This window comes from Thamnophis sirtalis, unplaced genomic scaffold, assembly GCF_051295495.1.
Source record: "Thamnophis sirtalis isolate CommonGarterSnake01/CBP01778 unplaced genomic scaffold, rThaSir2_p1.2 scaffold_6, whole genome shotgun sequence".
Taxonomy (NCBI): Eukaryota; Metazoa; Chordata; class Lepidosauria; order Squamata; family Natricidae; genus Thamnophis; species Thamnophis sirtalis.
In genome coordinates this window covers 99,576,318-99,600,809 of record NW_028261386.1, presented here as the reverse complement: position 1 = coordinate 99,600,809, position 24,492 = coordinate 99,576,318, and the positions used below count along the sequence as shown (strand labels likewise).

Here is a 24,492-nt window from a genome sequence, read left to right as displayed (position 1 = left end):
AATCAAACAATGCTGCTCCTGGTTTTCTGACCTGGAATGGGAAAGGAGGCTTCTGGTAGGCCCATTTTATGTCTTTCTTTCATATTGTTGATTCTTGGCAGTAAGCATCTGCTGGCTATCTGGATTCAAGTCCAAAGAGTTATTCATGGAGATAGAGTAAGGCTACTGTTAATGTTGACTCCTTCCACTGTTCACTTCCTCATAGGAAATAAACAAACAGGCAGCATTTAGAAAAGGGGAAAGCAACTTAGCTAAAGGCCTTCATGGGTGGACAAATACTATTGATGCCAAACTCTAGTGTTGCACCCAAGGCTGCAGGGTGAGGAATCCTAATACTAAAGATCACAGGTGTTGTCTTTATTTTTGTCTTCTTCATAATTACACAATTGAAGTGGCTGATGCAATCAGCTAGCTGAATTCTGACACAATCGTCATTCTCATTTTTTTTCCTTTCTCTTCTATTTTGAAATTTTAAAGATCATTTTTAAAAATTTTTTGAAGTACTTTGTAAGAAGTCTATGCCCAGCCCTTGACTTTGTTTATGTTGGACATGCTGTCCTGCTTTGAGGATTTGTGGCCTTTACTCCTTTATTCCTCTGATATTGACTATAGGCATGGGGTACAATGGGATGGTGACAGTGATGGGTTCCAGATCCCATTCCAACTGGTACAGTTCTAACGGGACCAGCATCATCCACATGGATGCATGCAGCGTGCACGTACATACACGCAGTGCACACATGTGTCTTACTGTTCAGCGATGCCTCCGTGAGCCTCCGCGATGCTCCAGCTGCTCAGCAGAGTGTTGTCCAGGTGCTGTAGTAGATATTCAAGTCAGGTTCCATCTTTAGGGAAAATAATCGGGTTCCATGTTACCTGGAAGACCTTAACCCAACCTGGCTTCTTTTTCGAAGATGTTTGCTTTGCATAGTTTGGAGTTCTCTAACATAGATTTACTAAGTGGCCTTGATATTATTATTTTAGTTTTCCAAAGTGTAGGAAGTTATCACCCAGCCCTCTCCCAGAAAAATGAAATAACCAAGGAAATATTGAAACGGCAGAATATTTCTCTGGATGTGAAAAGGAAGAAACATGTTTCAAAACGACAAAGTAACTCTCCCTGCAGCTTCCTCCCCCCTCCCTTTTGTCAATGAGCCATTAAAGCCTGAGCTAGTCCATGTTACATAATAAAGAGTTCTCCCCTTCAGCTCCAGGGGGATGGGATTAAGGCATGATAATATTGGTCTTTTACCCAACTGACCACATGGCATCTGAGAATTCAACCAAACCTGGACTCAGCCTAGAGAGTTGCCCCTGCATGTCCCCATGTGAGTCTGACAACCAGTCAGAATACATTTCTTACATATGAACAGGAAACAGATAGGCGGGGCCAAACAGATTATAAAAAGCCCTGCAAGCCCCTCCCTCGACCCTTCTTCTTCACCCAACACCTGGACCCTTCTTCTTCACCCAACACCTTTTTCCCCAGGACCTCAAGCCATGTGGTCCTGTCCTCCATTAAACCATCTTTCTGAGCAGCCTCCATGTTTCCAGTGTCTTTTTCCCCACTTGGAACTGAACCCAGAAGGATATTTCTTCCAACAAAAGAACAAATACTTTCCCAGGTTTTGGTGCCTTCTGTAGCAATACTTATGTATGGCAAAGTTATGTTTTGCACTTTTATTCCCTCTAAGGATTTCTGTTGTGATTATCCACAATAACCTCTTATTTTCCACTTGTGGCATAATTGTAGCATGATCATTTTGAATGTTGGGAACTTGATACTAATGATATTCTTTGGCCACTCCAGTTCATTACGTAATTATAAGTGTCAGTTGAGGTCAGAATTCTTGGTTTTACAGCAAACACTTCTACCAAATTAATGGATTTAGCCCATTATCAAGCCACAGAACTCTAAAACTGATTATCAAAGTGTCTCCTTTACCTTCACATATCAGCAGTTTAGGATCCAGCTGCTAATAAAATGTCATAACTCTTAGATTAAAAGAAAGGATTTACTTTCCCAGCAGGTTCACAGGAATCAAAGAACATTTGTTTTATACTGCTTTCAGTCAGATATTTTCCTGTGAGTCACACAGAGTGTTAATACGTCGTTACATAAAAACTTCCCAATCTCTTCTAAAAAAAAAAAACCCCACTAATAAACAAAGTAAATTAATACAAAGTTCACTGTTAATAAATCCAGCCATGTTGAATATAAAATTAGGTTTGCTTTTTCTAGCCTTAAATTTGATATTTCTTTTCTGAAGGCATTGTGGGCTGGAAGTGTTTAAATCTTAAGATTTAATTGTGTCGAACATTCTGGAAAAATTGCATTAAAAGGTTTCCTTTTTCCTCTTCATTGCTGAAACTTAGTTGCCAGATATTGGGAGAAACTAAAGAAACAGATCCCAGTAGTGCATTTCAGGCACATTTCTTCTGAGTCTCATTTCCTTTGGAATTGTTTCACATTAAAAAAAAGAACTTTTTGCCACTTGATTTCATACTAAATGCAAGCTTTCATTGACAATCACACGTTTGCTTTTAACATAATAAATTGGGGTAAGTTTTTTTTTATTATATGTTTAACAGCTGTGGTAAATCAAAACATTTTGTAGTTTAGATTCCTTAAAAGTTGGGAAAAGACTGTCTTTTTAAGTTGCCATTGTGCATTCATTTGATAATATTGGTTTTGGTTAATATGTCAGGCAAAAGATAACATAAATTGATACATAGCTTCAATTCTTCCCTTGTACTGTTTTCAGTTCCCTAATAACCAGTAACCAAGCATTTGACACTGATTCTTTAATAAAATAATTATATGATTATAAATTACAAAATTCTTCTTCTTCCATCTTATTTAGCATGCTTTTCATTCCATTTAAAATAGGTAATGTCTCCTTCAAGTCAAGTTCAACCCTTGGTGACTTCACAGATATGTCAGCATAATTTTCTTGGCAGCTATAGGAAAATGTTTTGTTGGCACCTGTAGCCAAAAAAAATTTCTTGTCACTGACTTTTTCTGAGGTTTTTTAAAAAATTTGTTTTGTTGTTTTTACTTCTCAGCTGGTATTTTCTGGTGATCTCCCATTCAAGTACAAAAAAATTGAAATCTGTTTCTAGACAAGCCTTTTTTTTTACTACTGGTTCTGTAGGCGTAGCTTGGTGGGTGTGGCAGGGGAAGGTTACTGCAAAATCCCCATTTCCTCCGGATCAGCTGGGACTCAGGAGGCAGAGAATAGATGGGGGCGGGGCCAGTGAGAGGTGGTATTTACCAGTTCTCTGAACTACTCAAAATTTCTGCTACCAGTTCTCCAGGAGGACCAATGGACCAATTCCAGTTGTTATGAAGGGTATATAGACAAGATTGAATATTCATTGTTTCTGCTGCCCTAAAAGGGAACCAGCATGTTCTGAGACAATTTATCATCACTGAATGGAAATTCATTCCAGCTTGGTAGAAGTGCTAAAAAGCTATCCTTTGCCACATGGCCTATTTCAAATTATTCAGTGCTATAGTTCTGGCAATCTCCCATCATGCTCACAGTCATCACCTCCACCATCTCTGCTTCATTGCTCCATGATGAAAATTAATATTATGGCAGAAAGGGGAACTTTACTGAGACTGTGTGCTAGTGTGTGTGATTAAAAATAGTGTTTCCTTCCAAGAATTTCTAGAAGTATAAAAAGACTCCTGAAAACTCATGTCTTGTTGCAAATTCAGTGTTGAGAATGCAGGAAACACTGAAGGACTTTCAGATGGCTAAGTCACAATATATGTTAATACCATCTTTTACCCATATCTTTCTGTATATGCAAATTTATGTACCCATAGAGAAGTTAGAGGTGAACTCCTTTTCCTCTGGCCTAAGCACCTCCCTTGTGAAGTAGTAAGTCAGACTACTTCCACGTCCAAGGTACGTGTTCCTAAAAGAAAAGAAAAGGTGACGACCAATTGTTAACAATGCTGTGAGAAAATTTTGATGGCTGTTCTCAGGACAAATGCACTACAGTGACAGGAAAGCAAACAGTATTCTGCGCAGGAAGTCAAGGGATCTATGTATGGCTCTGGGGATGTGGGAAGCACAGCATGCTCTGTCAAGAGGATACACAGCTGTAAACAGGAAGCTCTTAAAGCCCTTGGATGTGCTCAGGAGCTATTAAGATTTCACTGAAGCAGGTGATGGGTGGCTGGAGCTATTCCTTTGCACACATGTATTTTACTGCTCCTAAAACTGGCAATGGAGCTGAATTGTAGAAGCTGGCTATAGGCAAGAGATACAGCAGTAGCACTATACATTGGGGTGCTATGCTGTGTGGTCTCTGGTCACAGTCAAGGCGCCTGTAACACTGCCAGCAATTTCTGGGAAATGCTGACTTTCTCTGCTCCTGATCATACTTAGGAAATCCAGCACGGCTGTTATGAATGGATGCACATTTTGGCACAACGTCCACACATCCTACTGTCCAGAATAAGAATACTTTTTAAACAGAAAAATGAAAGAGAAATATTTGAAATAAATAGAGAGCCACCCCACCTACCACAGTTTTGATGCCTGATTCACAGATGCCCCAAGTTACTGCACACAAATTCACACAGGTAAACATGAAAGAGAATAACAAAATTACAAAATAACAGAGTTCAAAGGGATTTTAGAAGTCTTTTAGTCCAACCCCCTGCAACAGCAGGAAACCTTATACCATTTCAGACAAATGGTTGACCAATCTCTTCTTAAGAACCTTCTTTGTTGGAGCCCTCACAACTTCTGAAGGCAAGCTGTTCCACTGGTTTATTGTTGTCAGTGTTAGTAAATTTCTCCTTAGTTCTAAGTTGGTTCTCTCCTTGATTAATTTTCATCCATCACTTCTTGTTCTGCCTTCAGGAGCATTTGAGAATAGGTTGACACCCCTTATCTCTGTGATAGCCCTCAAATATTGGAAGACAGCTTATCTATCTGTCTGTCTGTCTGTCTGTCTATCTGTCTGTCTATCTATCATATTATATTTATTATGTCATATTTACATATATTTATTTTTAAGTGGCAAAGCACACAGGCTTGATATGAGGATTACCTTAATCAAACAACAGATTAACATTTGAAATGTGCTGGAGAAATGTTCCATGTTATGGTTGCTGAACATTGATGAAGTATTTTCCTTTTCTTCTCTGCTTGAATCCAGCTCAGTTCCTAGTGACTTGGATACCTTTATATAGATGGTTTTCTTTCTTCTTTTGGCAGCTTTAAGGCTCTGGTTTGCCACGGTCTTATTCTGGGATGTCTTTTTGGCCTGCCCTACAAGGTTTTAAATATAATCCTTCTGGCTCACAGTCCCAGGAACAGTGAAAAGTGATAATTTGCAGAACAAAACCAGACAAATGGAAGTAATGGAGCCACAATAGGATCATGTCATACTAGTACAAATTTTCATTTTAATCTATTGTAAGCAGCCAAAAATTAATGAATTGGATAAAAAAGACTTTTGATGTTTTCTAGGGAGGAAAGGCCAGATGTTAATTGGAACTAATGACAGTTTATGCCTGATTGAGCTGATTTCAACCAATTGGTGAGAAATGAATCAGCAATCTCATGGACTATGGGGAGCAAGAGAGGTCACTTCACCCTCTTTAGAATAGTATTACTGGAAAAGGCCTTGAAGGAAAGAAAAAAAGTAAAGAAACACACACACACACACACACACACACACACACACAGAGGGAGGGAGAACGCTCTAACAAGCAGGCAAATTATTCATCATTGTTGCTAGGCATGTTGAAATAATCTGTTTTGTTTTGCAAAATTATGTGATGTTGCACATCCAGGCATCTGCACTAATTTATCAGTTGGCACTCTTTCTTCACAGATCTTTTGCAGCAATGTTGTTTTTGCTGTTAGTAGCAAAGTCGTGTCTGACCCATTGCAATCCCATGGACAATGATTCTCCAGGCCTTCCTGTCCTCTACCATCCTCTGGAGTCCATTTAAGCTCATGCCTACTGCTTCAGTGACTCCATGCAGCCACCTCATTCTCTTCCGTCCCTTTCTTCTTTTGCCCTCAATCGTTCCCAGCATTAGGCTCTTCTCTAGTGAGTTCTTCCTTCTCATTAGGTGGCCAACGTATTTGAGTTTCATCTTCAGGATCTGGCCTTCTTAAGAGCAGTCAGGGTTGATCTCCTCTAGGACTGACCTGTTTAATTGCCTTGCAGTCCAAGGGACTCACAGGAGTCTTCTCCAGTACCATAGTTCAAAGGCCTCAATTCTTTGATGTTCAGCCTTTCTTATGGTCTGACCTTTATAGCCATACATTGAAATTGGAAAAACCATTTGCAGCAATATCAGTTTTCAAATACTTACCGGTAAATTAAAAGGTAAATTCTCCTTTAAGCTGAGCCTGACTCCTGGCGCTCTTCTTCGCAGTAACATGGAAGCCTTTAACTTTTTCCAGTTTTTTTTTCAAATTCCCCACATAGCCTACTAAGCTAGGATACTATGGATCTCCCTCTCAGTATTAACCTGACTTGCCCCAGTTTAGCTTTAAGCCTAGACAGAATAAATAGAGTTAGTAAATCTAGGCAAGTCTTTTTCTAACATGATGGTACTTCAAAATTTTAGAGTGCAATTTCTAGAATGCCCAGACAACATGACCATTATTGGGAATTCTGAGAATTGTTATTTCAACATAACAGGATGGTGCCAAATTGGGAATTGTTGGCCTAAATTGTAATCCTATGCGAACTTTTTGGCAGCAAATCTTATAATAAATGGGCTTTGATTTTCAAAAAGCACTTGGGATCAAGCTACAAAAAAAAGAACCTTTAAATCTGCCCAGATTAGAAGAACTGCATACTTATTATTATTTATTAATTGATATATTTGTTCATTTAAAAAAATGAACTGTTTACATCAGCGGTGAAATGTGACTAGTTCACCTAAACCAGTAGTAAAAAATGCTACTAGTTCGGGCCAACTGGTATTTCCAATGATCAGCTGTGCCATGCGATTTAGATTAGCTAGAAGGCAGGATTTCCTACTTTCTAGCTAATCTAAATCGCATGGCACAGAGTATTTCCCCCCTCGCTGTTCTACTTACCTTTGAAGGTGTGCTCACTAGCAGGCTCCGCCCACCCACCCAGACATCACCACCTCAGTTTTGATGCTCTGCGCATGCACAGAAGGTTCTTTGTGAGTGCGTGAAGGGAAGTAGATTTCAACCCTAGTTTAAATGTTTAGCATGTTTGCTAAATCACATTAAATTTGGGGGAAAACCCCTAAAACAAGGGTTACAAATAAAACATTCCCTTTAGAAATGCAAATTCAATTTATTTTGCATGGTATGATCGTACATAAATAATCTAACATTTCTTCTCCAGTTATTGTGTAAAGAAAGGATGTACATCAATGCTGAACTCCAAGAAGAGGGAAGAAACCATTAATTTGGGATAATATAAGAAATACATTATTTATATATGTATGTATGTATGTATGTATGTATGTATGTATGTATGTATGTATGTATATGATGTATATGTATATGTATATGCATATGTATATGTGTGCGTATGTGTGGTGGAACATCAAGGGATAAGGCTCCTTCATATCCTAGAAAAAGCTGACGTTCCAACTGCAAGATGCATTGTGTACACAGGAGATGGATCAGTTTGTATATGCTTTCTGATAAACAAAAGCTCCTTCCTGGATATTGAATGCGGACAGAAAATTATATTGTGGAGTATGGTATGGTATGAACCTTGCCTGCTGTCCTTCTGGTTCTATTAGAGCATAGTATGGCTTTGGTACACTTTGAAATGTGGACACAGTCACGGATATATGTAAATGTATGGTTTATTGATGGCTTAGTAAGCCAGAGCCATTTAGCACAATGCCAGAATCAATCCATGGAAATCAATTTTCTATGTTCCAATAAAACATTGGCCAAGATCTCCCACCAATGGAAAGTGAGTTTGAATCTGGTTCTTCTCAATCCTATACTACTCTAGTTTTCATGTATGATGCTACTGCTTTCTCATGAAGTTTTGTATGGTATGATGTACAATCACTTTATGCTTCTTCAAATCAACACTTTGCATTGCCATTTATTTATTTATTTTTGCTGGGGACACTTTGGCTTTCCTACTACTATGTTTCCCCGAAAATAAGTCAGGGTCTTATTTTTTTTTACCCTCGAAATAAGCGCTTATTTCAGGAGGTCTTATTATTTTTGAGGTGCAGGAGGTGGTGAGCGTAGTCACCTTGTGGCTGCTGCTGTGTTGCAATATTTTCGGGGAGGGCTTATTTTAGTGCATGAACTCAAACCCTATTGGGCTTATTATCTGGGAAGATCTTATTTTTGGGAAAACTTATTATGTCCTTCAAATTTGTGTTATTACTGGTGGAAGGCTAAAGATTAGAGTATTTGCTTACCTATAAACATAGGTATTCTGATAATTTAGGGCTACATTAATGTATTAGGTGTACTAGCTCATTAAAAAGAAATCCAACCTAGAAGTAAGGAGAAATTTTCTGACAGTGAGAACAATTAATCAGTGGAATGGCTTTCCTCTAGTAGTGGTAGCTCCTCCAAAACTGGAAGTTTTTAAGTAGAGACTTTGACCAGGATGGTATAAGGTCTCTTGTCTTGAGCAGGGGGTTGGACAAGAAGACACCAAAGTCACTTCCAGCCGTATGATTCTATCCTGTGTTATTCTGGCATGTAACAAATTATTTCTCACTGATAAGAATTTATTCCCAATCTGTTTGACATAGGCAATAGATTTGTGCAGCTACATTTCCAATATTTGTCATCTTTCTTTTAGTATGCATTTTCATCCGACAATAGGACATTATTTACACAAAATAGGAATGAAAAGAGAAATCTGCTTTAAAAAAAAAAGTGGCAGGAAATAAATGAAACTAGGCAACAGTGTATTCAGAATTAAAACAATTGCTCGAAATATCGTGTTAATTTCCTTTCATTGTGATATTTACTTCCTGGCCAGGCATCTCATTTTATGGTCATTTCCAATAATTAAAATATTAATTTGGGAGGAACAGTCATGACAATATCTATGTAGGGGATATCCACATTCTGATGAGATTCAGCAGCTGATCAGTTTCCCATAAGCAGCATCCACTATTGTTATACACAATTAGCCCATGAGCAGGATTGGATGAGCAGGCTGTGATATTGACTGCTGGGAAACTTGTTAAGCCTCACTCTTCCTTTGGGAACTCTATATCCTAATGCTTTCATCAGGTACAATATATGATGTTATTAATTTTAATGTGAAAAGGAAAGAAACAGACAAGGAAAAAAATCAGCTGAGCTATACATTTCATACTTTGGAATAAGCCCTGGATATCTCAGCTGTCCTAGCCTTACACTGTTTCAATCATTAGTTATAATGATTGATAAGGCAACTGCTTCATATAGTTTGCAGAACCTTAAAGGTGACATAAAGTATATGTAATATAAGAATGGGTACCCACAATCATTTGTCACAACATGTCTGTGCAACATGGTGGTGAGAGAAAGAAAGAAACAAGATACAAGACCAAGCACAGGACACAACCTGCCATACATCAAAAACATTTTGGAATCTCTAGAATGCAGCTTCTGAGATCTGCAAATGGACAATGCACACCACCCACAGGCTACCATAGGAGGACAAATTATGCATTATAAAGATCACTTGGAGCAGTGGTGGGATTCAGCCAGTTCGCACCTATTCAAGAGAACTGGTTGGTAACTTTCTAAGCAGTTTGGAGAACCGGTTGTTGGAAGAAATTGTTTTTTCCCCACTTTACAGGGCTAATCCTGTAAGGAAAGCAGGAAGGAAATATTCTGGTGTTATTTCTAGCCTAATCTTTACTGTCCTGCTTACAGAAACTGCCTCTCCAATTCACCCTTATTCTGTTGTAACAGCTAAGGCGAAACGCCCATCAACATGAGTGACATTGAGTTGGCCACACCCACCCAGTCACAAGACCACCAAGCCACACCTACCCAGCTGGTCCTTAGGGCAGAGGACCGGTTGTTACATTATTTGAATCCCACCACTGACTTAGAAGTGGGAGACACTTCCAACATTGTCAACCAAATTCCCTGCATGGATTGTCCCTGGGACTATGTAGGATAGACAGGGGAGAAATAGCTACCAGAATGGAAGAACACAAACAAACAGTCAGACAAGGAGACCCTCACATTGCAATGAACAAGGACACACATTCAATTTTGCAGCTACTAAGATTGTTGGATGAGCAGACACAAAAACAGCCAGGGAAGTGATTGAAGCCTGGGAAACAGGTCCCTCATCAGTCAACAGGAGTGCTGACTTACCACCAGCATATCAAGTACTTAGAAGGCGAGGGCTGGGCAGCACAAGCAAATGACAGCCAACGATGTAAAAGCCAGCCATCAACACATCCCAATAGGAATCTAAAGAGCCACATACAACAGGCACCAGATAAATACCACACACAGAACAGCACACACTGTGCCAAAGAGAAGTTCAGTGAAGATGGGCTCCAACCCGAATCTGAAAGCTCAGAAGACAACACCTCTGGTTCCTGTCACCCACCCTGTCACCCACCCTGTCCTGCAGCATTATCCTGGGACAAGTATATTCTCCTTCATTCATGCAACATAAGGTATCAGTTGGAGAATTCCAACCCTACTGAGAGTGGCATATATATTGAACCTATGTGGTAAATAAAGATTGGTTGAAATCTGCCTTAATGAGGTGTTGATTTGCAAAAGTGAGTCCTGCGGTATTCATATGATAAAGATCATGTCTTCTGGCAGCAGATTGCTCCTCTTTGATGAAGATCTAAGGTGAAGCCAATCTTCCTTGATCAACTGTGTTCCTTTTATCATGGAGGATTGTGTACAGGGGTGGGCTGCTAGGGGTTAGCCCAGGTTGAGGGGAACATATAGCTAATGTTATGGCCAGTTTGGAGAACCTCCAAATCCCACCGCTGGCTGTTCCTGCCCACCCCTCCCCTCCCAGGAGTCACTATGTGGCCTATGAGGTAAGTGCAGGGCCTGCACAGATGCTCAGGAGGGGGGAAAATGGGCCTCCTGGAAGTTCTGGAAGGCTGGAAATGGGACCATTCCCAGCTTCCAGAGGGCCTCTGCACCCCAAGGGAGGCAGTTTTCACTCTACCTCAAGGAAAGCCTCCAAAGGCTGGGGATGGTGAAAATGCCCCCTCCCCTGCCGCCGTGGTGCAGGAGGCCAACTAGGCCATGCCCACCGTGGCCTTGCCCACCCAGCAACCAGGAAGATAACCCATTACTGAGATTTTTGAAGCCCACCCTGATTGTGTACCTGTGCATGTTTAGGTAGGCCCAAGAGCTCCTGTTTCAATCCATTTGGAGTGGTGTGGTCACTCTTTTCCATTGATCAGAAACAGGGCTTCAAAGAGGTGATTCTAGCTGAAGTCCCAGTAAACCAAGTCAGCCTTTCAAAGTGTATCCCCAGTTCATGATCCTGTGCATTGTTTAAATGTCAGTTTATAGCTACGTTCTTATTCTTACTCTTGTCTTCTACTGGTAGTCCTTGACTTCCAACAGTTCATTTAGTGACTGTTCAAAGTTACAACTTCACTGAAAAAAAGTGGCTTATGACTGTTTTCCATACCTACAACACAGCATCCCCATGGTCACGTGATCAAAATTCAGCCCCTTGGCAACTGACTCATATTTAGGACAGAAGCTGCATCCTGGGGTCATGTGCTTACCTTTTGTGACCTTCTGACAAGCAAAGTCAATGAGGAAACCAGTTTCACTTAACAACCCTATTATTAATTTACCAACTGCAGCGATTCACATAACTACTGTGGTAAGAAAAGTCATAAAATGGGGTAAAACTCACTTAACAAATGTTTCGCTTAGCAGCTAAAATTCTGGGCTCAATTATGGTCATAAGTTGAGGACTGTGTATCTTGTTACCAGCTGCCTTTGCCTTTTCTACCTGCCAGGCTCCAATTTACATCTAGGCCATCCATTTGAAAAATATGTAACAAGAGATACACCATAAAGAACATGGTAATGGCAGAACAGGCTCTTTTAAAGGCCCATTAGCTGGCCTCAAATGTAAGTGTACAATCATTTTTTATAAGAATGCATGAAACAATGCTTTGTTTAATATGCCAATATATTTTTTCTTTGAGAGAGAAGCATATTTGTCATACTTCTGTCTGCTTGCTTCTGACAGGAAATAGAAATGTCACTTATAAAAATAGCCTTCCTTAAGGTAATTCACATTTCCTGCTAAGAAGCAAAAATAAAGTTAATTGGAAATGATGCTTACTTTTTGGACAATCTTTGTGCTAGAAATGAAACAGAATAACCACACATGAGTTTCTGACATCATCTAAAAGTGAAAAATGAGACAAAATTGGCAATGGGATCTAAGAAATCTGCCTATCAAATTTCACTTTTAACCAGGTCAAATTTCACAAACCAAGTCTCATAATCAAGAGCCCAAACAAGGACCAATTCCTAGGCAATTTCCACAGACGTATGTTTCCCATCAATAATCAAATTCAAAAGTTCCCAGGCAAGTATGTAATAGGTATAATGCATTTTAGAATGTAACTTTCAGGTTATCTTTGTTAAGTGAGAGAAAGTAGTGGCTAGGAATTAATGTGGTTGGTTTGGATTTGAACATCAACTTACAAAGTTAACTTTTTCTGAATCTATACAAAAGATGAACACAATTCTGCTTTAATATTATCACTTTTTTAAATTTTATAAAAATGCATACCAAGTACCGTACATGAAATAGAAAAGGGTATACACAAAATACTAAGTAAGTAGTAGTATGGCTAGCTGATGAGAGCTAAATAGCTTGAAATAGATCTATACTAGTCTCCCTTTATTTATTTATCAGCATAAATATAACAAATGTAACAAAAAAGGCAACAGTAAAAAATATTGGGTTTCTGTCTGGATGGACTCTTGTGACGAGCCTAATGACAGAGAGTGGAAGTGTGACCTTCCTCCCATACTTAGGCATACCAGGGGTTGTGACTTTAAGTATATATATATTTAAGTATATATATTTAAGTATATATATACTTAAAGATATATATATATAGTTATAGTTAGTTATAGTTATAGTTATAGTTATAGTTATAGTTATAGTTATAGTTATAGTTATAGTTATAGTTATAGTTATAGTTATAGTTATAGTTATAGTTATAGTTATAGTTATAGTTATAGTTATAGTTATAGTTATAGTTATAGTTATAGTTATAGTTATAGTTATAGTTATATATAGTTATATATAGTTATATATATAGTTATATATATAGTTATATATATAGTTATATATATAGTTATATATATATAGTTATATATATATATAGTTATATATATAGTTATATAATTATATATATAGTTATATATATAAATATAATTTGTGGTTTTTTTATTTGTAACAAAGGCAACAGTAAAAATATTGGGTTTCTGTCTGGATGGTCTCTTGTGACGAGCCGATGGGCAGAGAATGGAAACAGTTTTTGTTTTTGTACCTTGTGCATGAAGAAACGGCAGGAGTTGAACACAGCTGCTGCTTGATCGGTATTTGCCAGTAGTCATGGCACACACAGCCCCCTTTTTTACAACTATCATTCCATGCCTACAGCAAAAGATGAGATTCAACAGACACTTTAATAGAACCAATTTGTATCATTTTTGTTTCCAGAGCCGGAGGGAGCAAAAAACTGGCTAAAGTAAGCAGGCCTTATTTTGTACAGTTTTTGTACTTAGCTATGTGCAGGTAGTCAGTAAAACACCTTTGGGGGATAGGCTTAAAATCTGGCAGAGCAGCACATTCAGGTGTATCTTTCAGCAATCAGTAACGAGAATATTTGGAAGCAAAGGTGATGAATTTCTTGATAAAGCCAAGATTTGTTTTGCTACTTTCCTTTCATGAAAGGAGTTTTTTTTTTTTTTTGCAAAAGTTCTGCATTATATTTAAGACCCATCTTGGTTTTTTAAGAATCTTCAGCAGTTCAAACTTCTTTCAAATTTCAGCACACTCAGATCCAGAAGAATTCTGCCATAAAATCCTGCTGTGAACAAAATTTCAGTTTGTTTCCACACAAAAGTTTTAGATATTTATAAAGCAACAGTTGAACCAGGCATCTGTGTTGAGCTACCTAGGGTACTGATGAAAATTGTGACATCTGCAGCAGACTTTTTTCCCTCAGGAGTAACAGCAATTTTTGAAAATAAATATAGTGAAATTGTAACATATTGCTTTGGTATGCATATTTTGGACTCACAGGAGAAGAGCCTAAAGCTGGGAAAGACTGAGGGCAAAAGAAGAAGGGGACAACAGAGAATGAGGTGGCTGGATGGACTCACCGAAGCAGTAGGAGTGAGTTTAAATGGCTCCAAAGGATGGTAGAGGACAGGAAGGCCTGGAGGAATGTTGTCCATGGGGTCGTAATGGGTCGGACACGACTTCACAACTAGCAACAACATGCATAATTTAAATTCTTTGTTTCTTTGATTGTCTGATATCTTACTTTTTCTTCAAAAGCCCAAGAAAGCCCTTCACCTAAAGTGAAGTCCATCTCCTTTCATTTTATGTTCGCAACAACTTTTCTGAGGTAGATTAGGATGAGAAGGAGAGACTGATCTAATGTCTACCCTCATGATTGAGGGTAGATTCAAATCGAGATCTTTCAGTCCCAATTCGTGTCCGCTAAATATATTGTCAATTTGTATACTAGATACATACATCTGATTCAAATTTTTAGAATATACAGAGACTTACCAGTCTACAATTTTTAAACCAAAAATCTCTCCACCTGTCTCCCACCCCCCAGCCCACAAATCCCACAGGAACAGTGAACTCTGGAAGAAGCAGTGATGAAATTCAATTTTTTTTTACTACCGGTTCTGTGGGCATGGCTTGGTGGACGTGGCATGGTGGGTGTGGCAGGAGAAAGTATACTGCAAAATCCCCATTCCCACCCCATTCCAGGAAAGGATATTACAAAATCTCCATTCCCACCCCACTCAGGGGCTAGCCAGAGATGACATTTGCCGGTTCTCCAAACTACTCAAAATTTCCTCTACCGGTTCTTCAGAACCTGTCAGAACCTGCTGGATTTCACCCCTGGGAAGAAGACAAAGCTGTTTTTAGCATTTGCAAATAAGTCTCGCATGAGATTTTTCTGTGTGTGAAGTATCTTTTTGCTTTTGAAGATTTAAAGTGATGCACATCTGTAATTGGTACTTTTTTTAGAGAGTTCAAATCTCAGATTCCTATTGATGGCCATGAAGCTGCTGCAGGCCCTTGGCCTTGGTCTTGGCCTTGGCCATATAGATAGGACTGATTGGTGCTGAAATGCAAACTTCCTGGAATCCTCCCCATTCAGCCTAATTTAACAGAGTTGCATTTAAGAATGCAATAGTGGACAGGACAAACATTTAAGCTCTTTTCATCCCTTAGAGAAAATGGGTAAGAGTGATGACAACTGCAGTAAAAGCCATGAAAAATATAGTGCTGTCCATAATGTACATATACAGGTAGTCCTCGACTTATAGCAGTTCATTTAGTGTCCATTCAAAGTTAAAAAGTGCATTGAAAAAAGTGACTTATGACTGTTTTTCACACTTACAACCACTGCAGCATCCCCAAGGCCACATGATCAGAATTCGGATGCTTGGCAACTGACTCATATTTGTGACGGTTGCAGTGTCCCAGGGTAATGTGATCACCATTCGCGAACTTCTTACAAGCAAAGTCAATGGGGAAGCCAGATTCACTTAACAACTGTGGCAAGAAAAGTCATATAACGGGGCAAAATTAACCTAACAAATGTTTCACTTAGCAGCATAAATTTGGGGCTCAATTGTTGTCATAAGTCAAGGACTACCTGCATTTGATTTACCAATTAAAAGCACCAAGAACATGGAGTGCACATTTTTTACATGTTGCTCAGAAGTGTTTAGTGAGGGTTGTTTCCAGATCAGAGAGCATGCAATTTTGACCATTATGAAAATGTGGTTATGGTGTTTTCAGAAAATAATTCTTTCTTTGGAATAAAGTTTTTTTTCCCCTCAGAAAGAGTCTGTGCCATTAGAAAGCACAGACTATGCCAGCCCCCATTCTTATGAGAAGAATACATATCTAGACACAATAATTTTACACTTCCTCTCCCATCAAGATAGGTTTGGAGCTTTTTACTTCATAGCCTTCTTTCCTGTAGATCTGACAGAAGCATTTACTGTCCAAGGAAAAGGGAGACAAATCAAATGGGCTGAAATATTTTGGCAGGCAGCATGTGATTCCATTTTTTCTTAGTCAAATCTTCCAAACTTTCTTTTCGGAAAAGACAATCTCATATGAAATATACAGCCAAAATGACATTGTTCAAGCAAACATTGTAAGAAAGGCATGTATATATGGAATTGCATCAATTTGCTCTATTCTCATATTGTTAAACTGCTATGCATATCTTTCTCCATTGGCTGTTTCAAATCAACCTGAGACTGTTTTAGTTTGTTGATACATTTGCAATGTGATAATAACACTCAGGTGTATCTTTCTATTTCACCTGTATCAGGAGAGGATATGCAAGTGTTAACAGTTGCCTGGAGACTATGATAAAAGTTGAGGAAGGCCAAAAAACAATGAAGCTGAATTCAGATAAAATAAAGATATTTTGTGTAAGCGTTTCTGAAGCCCCGAAGTGAAAAGGTGGCCTATAGTGAATGCAGTGGCACTCCTGAAGGAACATAGGCATAATTTGAGGGCTTTTATTCTAAGATCACCAGAACATCAGTCCCCAACCTTTATGGCTTGATGGTCTGGTGGAGAGGAGAGGGGAATTGGCCTGCTGTTTGTGCAAGTTGAGATCCTTGTGTGTTGCCCAGCCATTTGTATGGTCTGGTTCCGAATGGGCTATGGCCCAGTAGTAGACTGGCCAGGGGGTTGGGGATCCCTGCACTAGAGGTACAAGAGACCCAGTGTTGGCTGACAGACCTGAAATAACCATAGTTGAAAATAGTGACACCTCAATTATCAGTGCTCTAATAAACTCACCTGGATAATTATGATATACTTCAAGTGGGACTATTCCTGAGAAAGGTCTAGAAGCTGCCTCTGGTGAAGAACCCAGTTAATTGGGTGGTCTAAATGGGGCTACTTAACACCAATGCTGAAAGCACCACATTGATTGCCTATGAGCTATGGAGCTCAAGGTAAAGAGCTGATGTTACAATCACTTAAAAATATTGTTTCCCCAAATACCATCTGACTCCTTCACTAAGAACAGCTGAAGAGGCCTAGCTTAGGGTCCCATTGCTGGATTTGTCCCACAGTCCAGTGGTCATAGATAGGGTCATAACCAACACCTTGAACTGGAACTGGAAGTACCATGTTTTTTGGAGTATAAGAAGCACCAAGATTTTGAAGAGGCAAATTAAAAAAAAGTTTTTGCACTCTGCAGACCTCCCCAAAAGGCCCATTTTTTTTGCAAAAATGGGCCCATTTTTGTCATTAAAGGGGCATGCATAGCCCTTAGGAGGCTTGTAGAGTGCTCTTGGGAGCTGGGAGGGGAAATGAGTAAAAAATGGCGCACGCTTTGCTCATTTTTGCCCTCCCCAGCCCCCAAGAGCACTCTAGAAGCCTCCTAAACGCTATGCACAGCCATTTTTGCAAAGGGGGCGGGGTTTTGGGCAGCTAAAAGTGCTATATTCAGTGTATAAGATGCACCCAGATTTTCACCTCTTTTTTGGTCGAAAAATACGGTAAATGCAGTATGCACAATAGAGATGTTACATGCTCCCCAGAAATGTTTGTGTAACCACATTCTGAAACCAACTGAAGCTTCAGAATATGTTCAAGAGTAGCCCCATGCAGAATGTTTTGCAGTAGCCCAAACAGCAGATGATCAAGGTGTGAGAGATCTAGTAAAGGGCCTTCCTATTCAAGCAGGGCCATAATTGGTGCACAGCACCAAGTTGAGCAAACCCTTTTATCATGGTAATCAATAGTGAAAAGGCCAGATTCCACCTCTTTTTTTTTTGAACGATGGTCACATTTTCTCACAAGCAATTGCCTATACTGGTAGTCCTCAACTTACATCCACCATGAATCCCAACATTTCTGTTGTTGGGAATTTTGCCGTGTTTTACAATCTTTTGTGCCCCAGTTGTTAAGTGAATTACTGCAGTTGTTAACTTAGTAACCCACTTGTTAAGTAAATCTGGATTCCCCATTGACTTTGTTTGTCAGAAGGTCACAAAATGTGATCATGTGACCTTAGGACACAGCAAGAGTCATACATATGAACTGGTTGCCCAGCCTCTGAATTTTTATCACATGGTTACGGGGATTCAGTGAAGGTCGTAACTGTGAAAAACGGTCATAAGTCACTTTTTTCAGTGCCGTTTTAACTTTGAACGGTCACTAAATGAACTGTTGTAAGTTGAGGACTACCTGTACACTTCATCACTTCATAGTGTTGTTGCTGTGGTGGTGGTGGTGGTGGTGGTGGGCGGAATGGAGCAGTGTTATGTGAGTCACTCATAGTGAGGAGTCAGGCTATGCTACCCATTATTATTAATTAAAATATTTATGCAGTGTGATATAAGCCATCCTCATTTAGCGAGGGACTGAATGATACATGATGGTTGCTAATGATTTTCAATGCTATAATATTGAGGCTGTGGAGTCTCCAAGGTTTTTCCTGTAAATCTAATTGATCCTTAAGGATTATCAAAGTTCTTCAGAAGATTGTGCCCCTTGCTATCCAACCCATGCCAATATTTTTCCAATATAAATCCAAGATAACTGTGTCATGCATAAAATGGTATCAGTGTCAAGGTTTCGGTATCAGTGGAGCAAAGGATCCTCCCTGAGTACTTGGAATGGATTTTTGCAATTAAAAACAAAATGTTGTGGCTAAAGGAGGAGGAATCCATCCTTCACCCTCCTCTGCTGACGGCCACACGTTGCCGGCTGACCTTGTGATAATTTCACTCTGCTATTGCTTGGAACTGCCAAAAAGTAAGCAAATTGGCTTGAATTTATCTTTTCTCCAGGAACCTTGAAACCTTTCATCATGTATTCTTTGAACTGGAAAGTGCAGCCATAACACCTTGAAGCTATTGTCTATTTTGCAAGGCTAAGCAGCCAACCAAAAATTAGAAACTGTTCAGCTCAGTTCATTTGGACAAGCCATGCAAACCCATGCAATGTAACTAGTGGTGCTGGGTATTTGTTTTCCTCTTTCGGAGGATGAAGCCCCAAAACAGGATTGAATTCATAAACTAATCCTGTTGGTTCTTCGTCTGAACTGCCTCAGCATGTACGTACAAAGCAATCTGCAAGCCTTTTCTCTTTTGAAGTAAATTCATATCCTGATTCCTTGGATATATTAGGAAGCAAAGGCCCACTGCAGCTCATTTTCTTATCATCCACTACTGCTGCTCAGTTAAGCTAGCTGCTTAACATCTGCATGCCTTCAGCTTGTTTCATTTCCTATGCTTCCTTACTTGTGTTCTGAAGACCATGTATTGCATCAGTGGGTTGCTTTTTGCAACCTGTTAGGTGGGATTTCAGTAGCTACTAGCAAGAGTTGCCAAAAGTAAGCCCATAAAAACACAGTTATAATTTGCTCCTTGGGATATTTTGGATCATTCCTGTCAAAAACAAGGAAAAGCAAATTGGGGAAACAACCTGAATTCTATCAAACAGCATTTGCGTTCCTCCTTATTGGTGACTACTGGCAGTTGTGTCATCAAGCTCAAGAATAGTGATGGAACGCAGGGGCACAGGATCATGCTAAAAGACCTGTTCCTTTGTCCCTTTCAAATTTCACCCAGATAGCATTCCTGCAAGCTATTTCCTGCTTTTTTGGTACATCTAATCATTTCTTAAAGTACTTATGCAAATATTTTTCCAATGTAAATTTGAGATATCTACCCTTTCCCCTTTTCAGTTGTTAGGGATGTCCAAAGGATGTGGTCGAAGAATCAGGATGACAACCATCATGGTCCACAGAATAGAATGGAATGGAATGGGATGGGATTGGATGGAGTATCAGAGTTGGAAGGGACCTTGGAAGTCTTCTAGTCCAATCCCCTGCTCAAGCAGGAGACCTTTTACCATTTCAGACAGGTGTCTCTCCACTTTCTTTTTAAAAGCCTCCAGTGATGGAGTATCCAACAACTTTTGAAGGCAAGAGCTTCAAACATATCATTGCAGCCACCATTTTAACTTTTTTAAAATCATACTGCAAGGCAGCTGCTGGTAGTTTAAAAACTATCTTAAATGAGTTTGTGTGTTTCTTTTTCCATTCTTCTAGATTGTTAGCTTGTGAAGCAGGTCTTTGAAAGCTGTCTGGGAACTTTGCTAAAAGCAGGCAAAAAAGCTTTAAAACAACAAATAACTGTAACAATAGCATGCTGGCCCATTGAAGATGGTGAATGCTAGTGAAAGTGACCACAAAATGAGTTGCATGCATATTCATGTTTTAAGATAGGTACCCAAATCATATCACCATTCAATGAACTCAAGTGTATGATTTAAAGAGGAGGGGTTTTTTCCTTTCCAGTTTTAATTCATCTGTACTATGTGTAATTTTATAGATTTCTAACCTGTCTCCTTTCTTTGTTGATGTCTGGCCATTAAAAAAATCTGTCTCCAAATGTCCTAATCAATTATCAAAGAAGATTTGGCTTTATCCCCTCATTTATTTGGATTCAGTTGCTTCAATTTACTTCAAAAGAATTATTCTGCTATATCTTTGCTTATTTCATTACTCTTAAATATTTTAAAGGGTTTGAATTTGGTCTAAGAGTTTGGGTTTGTTGACTTGAATGCAAACTGCTTACCGAAAATGCAGTTGAATCTGTGCCCTAGGTTGATATAGTACATACTGTCTGCATAAGGCCATAAAAGGTTTTTGTTTTTCTCCTGATATACCAGCTCTCTGTAGAAACAGAGATTCAGGCTTATTACTGTTGGGGAGTTTAACCACTGGTGGGTTTCAAAATTTTTTAGAACCTCTTCTGTAGGTGTGGCCTGCTTTGTGGGGTTGGCTTGCCAGCCATGTGACTGAGTGGGAGTGGCTTGCCAGCCATGTGATCGAGTGGGAGTGGCTTGCCAGCCATGTGACTGGATGGGCATGGCCAACTTGTAAAATGTGGTGAAACTAACTTAACAACGCTCTTGCTTAGCAAACAAAATGTTGGCTCAGAAACTCTGGCATTTGAAGCATGCAAGTCTTAAAGCTGTCAAGTTACAAGACCCTTGCACCCCTAACTCTTTAGGGAAAAAAACCCAGGGGTGTTCAACCTTGACAGCTTTAAGACTTGTGGACTTCAACTCCCAGAATTCTTCCTCTCGCTCTTCATCTTGATGATGTGCGGATAGGCGTAGGGAAGGAGCTGGAACCAGTTCTAAATGGCACTGTAGATTTGTGGAACCTCTTCTACAGAAGAGGTTAGAATTGGCAGGAACCCATCCCTGGTATGACCCCTCTGAACTGTATGGACATCCTGACTCTATGATTTTCCAGTATTGATTCTCTTCCTCCTTTTTTATTTTTATATATCTCTCTTTCATAGCTTGAAATTGCCTCAACTACTCACCAGAATAAAAAGTTGAGCTACAGATCAAATATATTAAATAAAAATCTATAGTCTTTAGAAGGTCCTCTCAAAGCTTCAGAGTGATAGGATACATCAAAGAAAGTCTTGAAAGGAAGTCTATGGAGACTCTCCATCATCCAGGTTATGGTTGTCCCAAAGTTGCTTTTTCAAGAGGCAACTGGACTTGAAGACATTTCACTTCTCATGCAAGAAGCTTCTTCAGCTCTGACTGGATAGTAGGGAATGGAAGGATTTATACTCCTTGCAAGGTGTATATCAGCTGTCTGCAAGGAATATAAATCCTTCCATTCACCACTATCCAATCAGAGCTCTTAGATGAGAAGCGAAACATCTTCAAAGAAAAACCAGAATGTCCAGTTGTCTCTTGAAAAAGTACCTTTGGGGCAACCCTTGAAAAGAAGATTCTCTCCTTTCTCAGTTTATGGAAATGATTGTATTTTTGTAACCTGTGTTAAATTTTTTTGCTTGATATATTTATTGGGCGGGGGAGAAAGGGACAAAAACATATGAAAAATGGTTTCAGGAATTGGGTATGGCCAGTCTACAGAAAAGAAGGACTAGGCATGACATGATAGCAGTATTCCAGTATTTGAAGATCTACCACAAAGAAGAGGGGGTCAACTTATTTTCCAAAGCACCAGAGGGCAGGACAAGAAATAATAAATGGAGACTCATCAAGGAGAGAAGCAACTTGGAATTAAGGAGAAATTTTCTAACAGTGGACTGTTAACAATTAACAGCTTACCTTCAGAAGTTGTAGGTGCTTCATCACTGGAGGTTTTTAAGAAGAGATTGGACAGCCACCTATCTGAAACGATATAGGGTCTCCTGCTTGAGCAGATGGTTAGACTAGAAGAACTCCAAGATCTCTTCCAGCTCTATTTTAATTGAAACTGAAATGATATATCATTACTTTTGCAAAAAGACAGTGAAACAAAGATAATGCATGATGATAGTCCAATAAACAAGAGAAAGATCATTCTCATAACTGTACCTCTAATACACAATTTAATTCCAATAATAAGCATATAAACCTTTCGTTGATAGAGTGGTCTTTTTCTTGCAGCTGCCATTTCAGTCTACATGTCTACTTGTAGCTTTCCAGAAGCCTTTTTACTCTGCCAAATCCCTGCCAAATTCCCCTGTAAGGTCATCTTTACCCTGGCTACTTTCTTGCCTGTCAAAAATGTATGACAACAAATATCTGTTCTCCAAGAACCATTTGTCCTTTCTGTAATACAGCTTGTCAGTCTGAAACTTATTTCATAAACTCCATGGCCCATCTTTGAACTTCAAATTACATGACAAGCATTTCCCATTTTCTGTGCTAGAGAGGACAAGCTTTAGAACAGCTTCCCATAATTGTTCTGGAACTACATTTCCAGGCCTTATTTTACAAAGAAGTCAACAATATTTCCTTTGTTGATGCAATTCCCACTAGGAACAAAACAAAAAGATCCTGTTTGCTCTCCTAGAGGTCAGTGCTTCACCTAAGAAAACAAATGAAAAACCTGAGACTATTGTAATGTTTTCACACTCAATGTATGGACTAGATGAAAAAAAACAACCCTCTATTTAATCATTTCCTGGATTTTAGGCCACAAATGTTACCCTGTCTTCTCTGAAGGCCAAATCTTTAGTTATTAGAAAGGATTTCACAAAGTGTCCATCATCAAGCCCAGAAGACCTTGTTTTGTGTTGCTCTGGGTACAGTTTCTTCATACAGGCTATCTGTTGAAAAACTGTGGGGAGCTAGTGACATTTTTCCCATTTACGTGATAGCTGAATGAGGACATGTAGTGAGCTGAAGGTCATCAGATGCTTTGAAGACTATGGAACGTGTTTGCCAGCGACTTCCTCCTAACTCTCCATTTTTAAATCCTGATATTTAGAAAGTTTTAGTGAGTCTCCAAGACTGTGTTCATGTTGCTTGCATAGAGATAATGCTATCTATGAAAATTGTATACAGATAAGGCAGTGGTGATATAGTGACTTGCTATGTGGATACTAGCCTGTCCATGTATATTATCCTTTCCTTTCTTACCAAAAAAGTACGGGAAAAAGGTCATTACTACATGATGACTAGATAGAGGGAGCCCACAAGTGATCTTATCTTATTCCTATTTTGCTCAGCAAAACCTGGGGGCAGCCTGGAACTATGATTAGCTGAGCTAACTCTGTCTCTTACTAACAGAATCTAATATCTGTTAGGACAGGATGCCTGTATATCAATAGTTTTCTCCCTGCGCTTGTCCCATTAATTAGCCAAGAAAGAGAACAGTAAATGTTGCCAAAATGTTGCCTCTGAGCTGACAGAGATAAGAATGAGGAATTAGTTTGAAAGGCTACATGTGCTATCATATTAAACTGCAACATTATTCTAAAGGTTGAGATAATAAATGCAAAGAATGTCGAACATTCAGAAAAATGCTCTTAACATTAAAATGGTATGAATTTCATTAAGCTCCCAAACTTTGGAATGCTAAGTACTGGATCACAAAATTAAAGATTCCAGTGGCTCCCTAGCTTGTATTAATTTAGAGAGTTATTTGGTCCATAAACATATGACCTTAAACAACTCTACTTTCAGAGGTATTGTTTAATAGCATTTTTGCAGAAATGAAACATGGTTGGTTCATTCAAATGTGTTTGGGAACTTGTTGGCAGTTTCTCTCTTGTTTTCCTCTTAGGTGGTCTGAAAAAGTGCATGTGTCTGATAATTCTCAGATGCTGGTGTCCTATAAATCTCCACATTGTTTTTGGTACTGCAAAATGAATAAAATGCCTTTTAAATTAGCTTGTATTGAAATCAAATTGGCTGCACCACCATGAAATCAAAAAAGTCTTTAATTCT

General features: G+C 39.1%; 1 long non-coding RNA gene across 1 annotated transcript; it reads right to left on the bottom strand.

Moving 5' to 3' along the window:
• Window positions 1–2,850: 2,850 nt before the first annotated feature.
• Window positions 2,851–22,831, bottom strand: LOC148045115 (uncharacterized). Its single transcript, XR_015697176.1, has 4 exons — window positions 22,673–22,831; window positions 22,384–22,516; window positions 3,830–3,927; window positions 2,851–2,986 (listed from the first exon to the last, which is right to left on the bottom strand). It is a non-coding gene; the product is annotated as an uncharacterized LOC148045115 (long non-coding RNA).
• Window positions 22,832–24,492: the final 1,661 nt, after the last annotated feature.